Source organism: Megachile rotundata, unplaced genomic scaffold (genome assembly GCF_050947335.1).
Source record: "Megachile rotundata isolate GNS110a unplaced genomic scaffold, iyMegRotu1 scaffold0611, whole genome shotgun sequence".
NCBI lineage: Eukaryota > Metazoa > Arthropoda > Insecta > Hymenoptera > Megachilidae > Megachile > Megachile rotundata.
Genome location: NW_027473908.1, coordinates 73,167 through 83,166, shown reverse-complemented (window position 1 = coordinate 83,166; position 10,000 = coordinate 73,167). Strand labels below are relative to the sequence as shown.

General features: G+C 49.3%; 1 non-coding gene and 1 pseudogene across 1 annotated transcript; both read right to left on the bottom strand.

Annotated features, from left to right (window-relative positions):
* Nucleotides 1-7,084, bottom strand: part of LOC143266423 (large subunit ribosomal RNA) — an 11,165-nt pseudogene extending 4,081 nt beyond the window's left edge.
* A 1,820-nt stretch (nt 7,085-8,904) lies between these two features.
* LOC143266424 (5.8S ribosomal RNA) lies at nt 8,905-9,059 on the bottom strand. The gene has a single exon (XR_013041412.1). It is a non-coding gene; the product is annotated as a 5.8S ribosomal RNA (ribosomal RNA).
* Nucleotides 9,060-10,000: the final 941 nt, after the last annotated feature.

Genomic DNA, 10,000 nt, shown 5'->3' with positions numbered 1-10,000 from the left:
TTGTTAATAACTTTGTGGTAATATTAGTAGTAATAGATTCCAGCGTTTCAGGTTGCAACATTTCAGAATTAGCGGCCTCTATAATTTGTTGCCATATTTCTGGCCAATCATCGGGGCAAACAGCAGCCTTAATTGCTTCCTTGAGAGTCGTCTTGTAAGAGGCATCATTGTCCGAATGTCTGGTTTCGTTCAGCGCATCGTCAGACCGCTCAGCTGTTGGAACAATCCAGATATCTTGAAACTGTTCGTTTGTAAACACGGTATTTTGGGTATCATCAGCTGAGGTAAGTATAATATTATCGTCGTTTATTCTTAGGTTCGATTCACGTAAATAACGCCTCTTATCCGATATTTGTTTTGCCGTCTTGCCAGGTAAGAACTGAGAGATTAATTTATTTATATGTTTAATGTTCGGGTCATCTTTGTATTTTGCGTCTAATTCAATTAAAAGTTTTGTTTCGTCTTCAGTCCATACTGTAGAAGGTCTAACGTCGCGACTAGACTCTCCAGCCAGTGCTTCTATTCTCTTTTCGTTACGTGTTATTGGATGTTGGTGTCGCTCGTGTTGTGACAACCCGGATTTACTGGCAAAAGACAAGGCACATTGGTTACATTGGAATGGGAGCGACACAACTACCTGTGGGCCCTTACATTTTGGAGCATGCACAATGAGCCCATGCACCTTGTCAAAAATCTTTTCGCAGGTGCCACATTGCCAATGCGTGCGCAACTCTTTGTGATATTTATCACAATGGTCGGACAATTGTTTCGGTTTTAAAAACATAATAGATTGGTCACGGTCTTTACATTTAGGACATAAAATAGGCGCCGCATTAATGACCTTGATGGTATGGTCAGTGCGTTCAAGTATTCTATTACGCCTTAATGAACGCAAAAGCATAGGCGGGTTCCCTTGCCCGTTCGCAGGAAGGCCTGCGGCCTGTGACGTATCAGGAACCAGGGTTACGCCACCGGCTACCCCTTGCATGTTCGCGATTAACTCCGCAGCAGACGACACCACGGGGTCCAAGATGTCGCCAGCCTCCGAGACTTGATCATCACTATTCATAAACATAGATTTTGGCCCTATTCAGGGAAAGTGTGGATGTTTAAGGACAATCCGGTCCGTTGCTGCGAAAAGGATAAATCCTTTTCGCTTAATCACCGCATAAAACATTGGCAATATGGCGGATCTTCTGCCAGACGCTAGTACTAATAGTACTTTGGAGGCAAATGCCTGTTTAGTTGATGGGCTGCCATTCACCCTAGTTGCTAAGCACCAATTAGCTCACTGAGCAAGAAATGTAAACTTTCTTGCTGTGGAGAAGTTACTCCACATAAACGCTGCACGCCATTCAGCCGTGTCTGTGTGTAGGAATGTGTAAATATCAAATATATAGCTGTGTGTAGACTTGACGCGTGTGTGTGTGTGTATGTTTGAGTGTGTGTAATAATAAGTGTGCGTGTAAGTGTGAGTGTGTGTAATCGTGAGTGTGTAAGTGTGATGTATGTGCATTGTGTATTAGTGTATGTGTAATTGTTACAGACACGTTACCGGCGGGGCCACGAGGAGGCATGGCGCGCAGCTGGGATAGGAGAGGCTAACGGACCTAATGAAAGGTCTATATTACGCATCACCATCCCAGTAACTTCAACTCTCAAGCAACCGGATCTCCCCCGACGTGCCACGCACGATGTAAAGTGGCTCCCGATCCCTCCGCACCTCCACGAGGTGGGAGCTGGGCAACACCTGGTCGGAAACGATCAGGTGGCTGAGCCGGAGGGGAGGCATCGAGGGGGAGATACGGAATTTATAGCTTAAGAGAGTCATAGTTACTCCCGCCGTTTACCCGCGCTTAATTGAATTTCTTCACGTTGACATTCAGAGCACTGGGCAGAAATCACATTGCGTCATCACCCTTGAGGGCCATCGCAATGCTTTGTTTTAATTAGACAGTCGGATTCCCCTACACCTTTATTGATAAGAGAGTTTTCTATGGCGATGGGATGAATTTTGTCAAAGGCTTTAGTTAGGTCTATGGACAACACGTAGAGGGGCTTGCCGTTCGTTCGGTGCTCACGCACGATTGCGTCCAGGATGGTACTACTGGACATAATTCCGTCACACGGAGTAAAACCCCTCTGAGCGTGATGTAGTTTAATATTGTTAGATAGTCTTGAGGCCAAAATTTTGTGTAGGAGTCTGGAGAAGATAGAGGAGACTGTGATGGGACGCCAGTTGGAAGTTAGAGAAAGATCGCCCTTCTTGGGTATAAGCACGGTGCGATTGTGGCGCAACAAGGTTGGTGTGCGGCACAAACCGAACACGATATTGAGGAGTCCAACCACGTCGGCCAGGTTCGCCTTCCTCAGGTCGTCGCGAGTAATTTTATCCGGGCCGCTTGCTGACTGCTTGAGGCGCCGCAGGGCCAGCTCCGTCTCGGCGGTGGTAATAGGATAATCCATATGCCGAACCTCACTTGGAGGTTGCGGATCCGGTCCGGAGTAGTCCGGGCATTCCTCAAAGATTGGACGAAAATAGGCCTCGATCTCGGCCATCTTAGGGCATGTGGTGACATTGATGTCCTTGTCGTCCAAGATAGCATGTGCAACTTGCGTAGGATTTTCGGCAAACAGTCGCTGATACGTGCTAAAATTTGCGGATCTCTTAGCCGCACGATTCGATTTCCTCTTGGTCCCGGGTCTTTTAACCTTGCCACGTTTATGTCTCCCCCGCCCACCCCCAGCAGTACGTAATGAGTCTTTATGGTTCCCCAACTCACTAATCGCGTGGCAAATATGCGGGTCGAACTCCTCAAACTCCGCGCAGTCGAACAGGGTGGCAATAAGCTGCTGAACCTCGAGCGAGCACGAGGGTGACAGCTCCCGAAGGAAGCGGCAGATATCGGAGTGTTGTAGTAGTGGTGGACAACTATTGCTATTGCCACCGGCGTCCGACGGCGGCCGCTCATACCCCACGTCTGGGATGTCAGACGGCAAATCCGCACGTGCGGCAACGCTCTCCGCCGGGCACCGTGAGTCGGTAGATGGTGGTGATAGCGGCACGCTCCCGGCAGCAGAAGTCGAGGCGGAAGAGATCCCCGAAAGTGCATCTTTATATGACAGCTTCTGCCGCTGTTTCTTTATAGCCTCACTGGAGCGGCCGGTGTGTAGTGCAGCTAGCCGTGTGTTGATCTCCGTTTGGGATAGGCCTGCGGGCAGCTGCGACTCGAGGAGTGCAAGCTGCTTCTCCTCGGAGGGAGTCCATTTAGGCCTGCTGGTCGTGGCTCGTTTTACGGCCAACACGAGATCCTGATCGTTGTAGTCTGTAGGGTGAGCGCGTTTGATGTGTTGCCTGAGGCCGGCGTATTTTTGGAACTTGGATGAGCATGTCTCACAGGTGTAGGTTCCATCCTCATTGGGAGGAGGTTGATTGCAGCGTCGAATATGTTGTTTCCTCTGCGCCAGGATCCTCGATGAAAGATCAGTCAAACATGAGGGACATGTCGAGCAGTCATCGTCCGAACGTGTATCGACGGGATATCCATGGGACGTCGCCGAGTCGTCAACAGAATCCAATCCGGGTATCCGAGTTTTATTCCTTGTGTTTCTTGGAGCGGTAGAAATTTGGAGCTAAGCTCCGAGACGTCCGAGGGCTGCTGACCCCGGGACACCTCCGACATAATGTCGTTTGGGCTTGCGCCCGTTCGCCGCACGCCGTTTAGCCGTGACTGGGACTGCGATGGTGACGTGAGTCACCCAAACAGCCAACCAGTCACGTTACCGGCAGGTACCACTAGGAGGTAGGTCGTGCGACTTGGATGGGAGAGGCTGAAGGACCTAACGAGAGGTCTGAGTTACGCATTGCCATCCCTGCAACCATGACTCACGCAAGCGACGGAGTTTTTCCCCCGGCGAACCGAAGGAGAAACTCGGAGCGATTTACGCTTAAGAGAGTCATAGTTACTCCCGCCGTTTACCCGCGCTTAATTGAATTTCTTCACGTTGACATTCAGAGCACTGGGCAGAAATCACATTGCGTCATCACCCTTGAGGGCCATCGCAATGCTTTGTTTTAATTAGACAGTCGGATTCCCCTAGTCCGTGCCAGTTCTGAGCTAAGCGTTGAATGGCGGCCGAAGAGGCGAAAAGGACGGCCGAAGCCGTCACAAGAAGCCTCGCAGCAAGGAAGATCCGTTGGCGGCCAAGGCACGGGACCGAGCTCGGATTCCGGGACGCGACGCGAAGTCGCCAACCGTTCACCTCGCCCAGGCCCGGCACGTCAGCCTGGCCAACTTCCCGACCAAGCCCGACACGCCCCGCTCCTCAGAGCCAATCCTTATTCCGAAGTTACGGATCCAATTTGCCGACTTCCCTTACCTACATTAATCTATCGACTAGAGGCTCTTCACCTTGGAGACCTGCTGCGGATATGGGTACGAACCGGCGCGATACCTCCACGTGGCCCTCTCCTGGATTTTCAAGGTCCGAGGGGAAGATCCAGACACCGCCGCAACTGCGGTGCTCTTCGCGTTCCAAACCCTATCTCCCTGCTAGAGGTTTCCAGGGAACTCGAACGCTTATACAGAAAAGAAAACTCTTCCCAGATCTCCCGACGGCGTCTCCAGGTCATTTTGGGTTACCCCGACGAACACTCTTACGAGGGCCCGATTGGTATGCGGTTCCGCTGCCGGGTTCCGGAATAGGAACCGGATTCCCTTTCGCCCGATGGGTGTGTTTCTTCCCAAATCACGCAAAATTATATAAACAACGACGCATCTGCGACGCAACGACGACACGACTTGCGTTCGATAGTTTGTAAGATTTAACCAAGCAAAAAATAGAAAAAAAATCGCTTTCAGGCGTTCGACAACGTCGCATCACGTCGAACGTGAAGTATCCATCGATCCGAACCGCGATCATTTTTTTTCAGCGTTCAACGTTTTTGTCAATTTATCAATAAAAATGATCATGTTCGAGCGGTGGATTAGGACACAAACACGAAACGACGGCGACGTAAATTGTTATTTAACTGCAATTTTTTTCTCTTTTTAACATTTTTTGCCTTTTGCGCGCGTACGTGCGTGCGAGCGTACGTATGTTTGTCATTTGCGTTCGAAAAGCGTGAATTTTAGGACACCTCATCAACATTAGATTTCTCTTAGGGCTTAGGATCGACTGACTCGTGTGCAACGGCTGTTCACACGAAACCCTTCTCCACGTCAGTCCTCCAGGTCCTCGCTGGAGTATTTGCTACTACCACCAAGATCTGCACCGACGGCGGCTCCAGGCAGGCTCACGCCCAGACCCTTCTGCGCACACCGCCGCGACCCTCCTACTCGTCAAGGCTTCATGGAGAACGGGAACTAAATCCCGTTCCTGCGCACTTGCCGTTGACGGCGGAGTATAGGCGCGACGCTTCAGCGCCATCCATTTTCAGGGCTAGTTGCTTCGGCAGGTGAGTTGTTACACACTCCTTAGCGGATTCCGACTTCCATGGCCACCGTCCTGCTGTCTTAAGCAACCAACGCCTTTCATGGTATCCCATAAGCGTCGACTTAGGCGCCTTAACTCTGCGTTTGGTTCATCCCACAGCGCCAGTTCTGCTTACCAAAATTGGCCCACTTGGCACTCTGATCCAAGAAAAATTTTATCAATTTATATCTCGTGGCTTCATGAAAATTCAAGCAAGCCAGAGATCTCACCCATTTAAAGTTTGAGAATAGGTTGAGGTCGTTTCGGCCCCAAGGCCTCTAATCATTCGCTTTACCAGATGAGACTCGTTATGCGTTCGAGTCGAGTGCCAGCTATCCTGAGGGAAACTTCGGAGGGAACCAGCTACTAGATGGTTCGATTAGTCTTTCGCCCCTATACCCAGTTCCGACGATCGATTTGCACGTCAGAATCGCTACGGACCTCCATCAGGGTTTCCCCTGACTTCGTCCTGACCAGGCATAGTTCACCATCTTTCGGGTCCCAACGTGTACGCTCTAGGTGCGCCTCTTCTCGCAATGAGAACGAGACGCCCCGGGAGTGCGAGGCCTAATCGTAACGAGGCCCATCCTCCCTTAGTCGACTTCACGGACGACTTTCACTTTCATTTCGCCTTTAGGTTTATCAAATCCCAATGACTCGCGTACATGTTAGACTCCTTGGTCCGTGTTTCAAGACGGGTCCCGAGAGTACCCAAAGCAATAGCGTCGCCGACCGGTAATTCAAAGTTTGGCCAGTCCAAGGACTCCGCCTGCCAACAGCCCGCCAGGCCCGGTTACGGCGCTAAGTCCGTACATCCGGTATCTAGACTGGAACGAGCTTGCGGCGGTCCTGGACGCAGTGCGTTCGAGAATTTTGCGGCCCGATACCGTCTGAGTACCGTCGCGCAGTCGGCCGGGCATCCAAGGGGCTGTCATCGTACGCTAAAAGCGACGGACAGTCTTCGCCTCGGGCCTTAGACCGACACGCAACGGGTCGCGACGTTCTACTAGGGGAGAAGTGCACGACTACATAGCCGGAACATTCGCCGCGGGTGGTGTGCCCACGCCGATGGGAAACCCGCCGTAACGGGACCATCCGGGGCACTATCGCACCAACACGGGAGCCAGCTTCGTTGACGATGAATCTCCCCATTCGATCTTTTGGGTTTCTCGGGTTTACCCCTGAACGGTTTCACGTACTCTTGAACTCTCTCTTCAAAGTTCTTTTCAACTTTCCCTCACGGTACTTGTTCGCTATCGGTCTCGTGGTCATATTTAGCCTTAGATGGAGTTTACCACCCACTTAGGGCTGCACTCTCAAGCAACCCGACTCTAAGGAGAGATCCACCCGAGACGCGTACCGGTCGCTACGGGCCTGGCACCCTCTATGGGTAAGTGGCCCCATTCAAGATGGACTTGGACGCGATTCGATGTCTCGGGATAAACGGATCCTCCTGAACACTACATTTCCCAGCGGCGTTAACCGCGGGATTCAGTGCTGGGCTCATTCCTGTTCGCTCGCCGCTACTAAGGAAATCCTTGTTAGTTTCTTTTCCTCCGCTTATTAATATGCTTAAATTCAGCGGGTAATCTCGCCTGCTCTGAGGTCGTCGAAATTTTATTATTTCTTTTCAAAGTTATACCACAAACTGTACGCTCTTTTCGGGGTTTCGACACGTAATACGAAAGGTATATTAATACCAACGACGCACAGGGATTATGTCGTTCGATTTTTTCCTTGTATCGTTCGATAACCAACTATTTTTCTCTTTTCGGATCAACACAATATCGTCGACTACTCGAAGGTACGTACGAGCCAAAATGAAAGCTCGGTGTCTCCTCTCTCTTTTGTTCGACAAAAGAAAAAAGGCACTTAAAACGCCGCATATTCGGGCAGGCGGGACAACGACAAAAAAAAAAAACGACGACGACGACGTCCGGTTGTTCTCGACTCGCGTCGGAGTATATATGTATATATTATAATCGGATATATCTTTTTATCTATCCAGGGCGCGTTAAAACAAACGACGAGGAGAGACTACGACAACGAGGAGATAAAGGTCGGACACCTTTTCTTCTTACCCTCGGCGCGCTCTCGCACACGATCGTTTCATGTTTCTTTTGTCCCCTAAAGGATACATATACCGTTACAACATATTTACGTTCGAATATACACTCGACGGTCGATAAACCGTAAAGACGCATCGTCCGATACGTTTTTTCTTTTGCTGTCGCGTTCCGACGCAAAATCCCAAGAAAAGGGCGAGAATGCCAGAGACAGCCATGTAAACCATCGGTGACTTATCATGGTCCAGAGAATAAAGGGTTAAAGGAAAAAAGAAATCCCATTTTTAACGTGCGTGGTACACCTTCGTCGTGTATATATCGTTCGATGAAACCACGAGCGCACAAAAGGAGGAACAAAAGCGTTTCGAGATCGATCTTCGGTGTAAATGTCATTGTTCATTTGCGTTCGACCGTTGTTCGATAAAAGAAATTTAACACACGAACAACAATGAAGGGAGACTCTCGCAAGACGATCACCAAATAAGCGTTTATCGTTCGATCGGTCCGGGTTTTTCAACGTCCGTCCGGCACAATTATGCACTTCGAGGACTGGACGACCGGAACCCGTATTGGGATCGCGCGGTCTTCCGCTTCTAATCAACGACAACGAAGCGATCTGCGCTTGTAAATGTTAAAAAAAACGTGGCGAAGCTACGATCTCGTAATAATTTAACCGTGAAAGAGCTTCCGTCGCACGTTTATTTTTAACTTTTCCCCTCGTTGTATAAACTTTCGCACCGTCGAAAAAAAAATTCGACAATCATTTCAGACAACGTCGGGAGCGCGGAGAAACGCCGTAAACACGCTCTACTCTCGGCTTGCTTCCTTCAATTGGTGTCTAACAATTCTCTCGCAGGGCGAAGAATCATTTTCTCTCTCGTCTAAATATCCTTCTGTAGTTAGGTGTTTTCGACTCGGGAGCGCTCTTTCACGGGCGGTCGTATATGGTCTCTTTTAGGGGTTTAACTAGAAACCACGACTCACGCAAGCCGAGATAAGCGCATTCCGCCGAGAAGATCCTAAAAACTAAGAATTGCGAGATATACGAAAATGTTCTTCTGTCGCCTGTGAAAAAAATGAACACTAGCAAAGAGAGGGCGAGACACGAACGTTCCATTTAACATTCTCCGCGTCAAACGCCGACGAAATGTCCAACCATCGCTCGTACGTTTTCGCCAATTTCGCAAGTTGTTCTCTCTCTCGCGTTCGACCATCGGATCCCGCTCCGAAACGTTCGACTTTTCGGCGTTTAACAGTTTCGTTTTATCTAGTCGAACGACGAGCGGTACCGAAAAAAATTTAACAATGAAGAGAAAACCTTTTGCTGCTAAAGGCAAACGCAAGCAGTCTTTAGTTATATAAACGACCCTCAGCCAGGCGTGGTCCAGGAATTGTATCCGTGGACCGCAATGTGCGTTCGAAATGTCGATGTTCATGTGTCCTGCAGTTCACACGTTGACGCGCAATTAGCTGCGTTCTTCATCGACCCACGAGCCAAGTGATCCACCGTTCAGGGTAATCGTATAAAAATTTTTGTTCATATTTAACAACTCAGCGTCTGAAAACCAGTATGTACGTGATTTATTTAACCTGGTTTATAAATTCGTTCGATTGTCCATAGAATACTAACTCCAATCCAAGCGCAAGATCGAGTATCGGTATTCGGACGTCGTCCCGTCATAGCTCTGTTCACAGATTTACCCGAGCTGATTGATGATTAAGACGACACGATAACGTCCATGGACGGGTAAAGGACCGTATAAAACTACAGAACCGCCGATGAAACAACGCTCTGTGACGCATTTCTCTTCGTGCGGCGAGTTTTCAGTCCGTTCCGGGTGGTAAAGTCATTCAAAAACCGTGGAAAATACGAAACGCGCTGTCGCGCGTAACACAGAGTCTCCTGCTCGCTGCTTACATATATTGGACGTCTTGGCGGTATCGCGAGATTCAATACGGACACTCCATGGCCGGCGTCAGATCGGTCTACCAACGAAGGAGACTACGCTATCGTTTTCGCTTCTCAGCCGGTCCGTAAAGCGATACGTTACCATATCGTCCGTCGTAAGCAGGCGGACTCTCGTGAAGTTGCGACTTCGTTCGTCGAAGCGGTTTCGTGGTTCGATTTCCATCGGTTACCCGGACACCCCCCGCGTGAAAGCCTCCGTGTCACACTCTAAATTTCGTTTCTCGTTTAACACGAAATAGAGAGAGGCTAAAAGGGGGTGTTCCCTTTGGTCCAAAGACAAAATTTATAGAGAGAAAGAAAATAAAATGAGAGTCTCTCACGAAGCGGGCGAAAAAAAAAAAACAAGAAATTTAACAATTTTTTTTCGCAAACCCATGCATTTCGTTACCAAACGTCCCAAAATATTTCTTTATATTCTCTCTCGTGTTTTCACACGGGGTCGAGAGAGTACGCAACACGAATCAAGAATAAAAATTATAGAAAGGAAAGT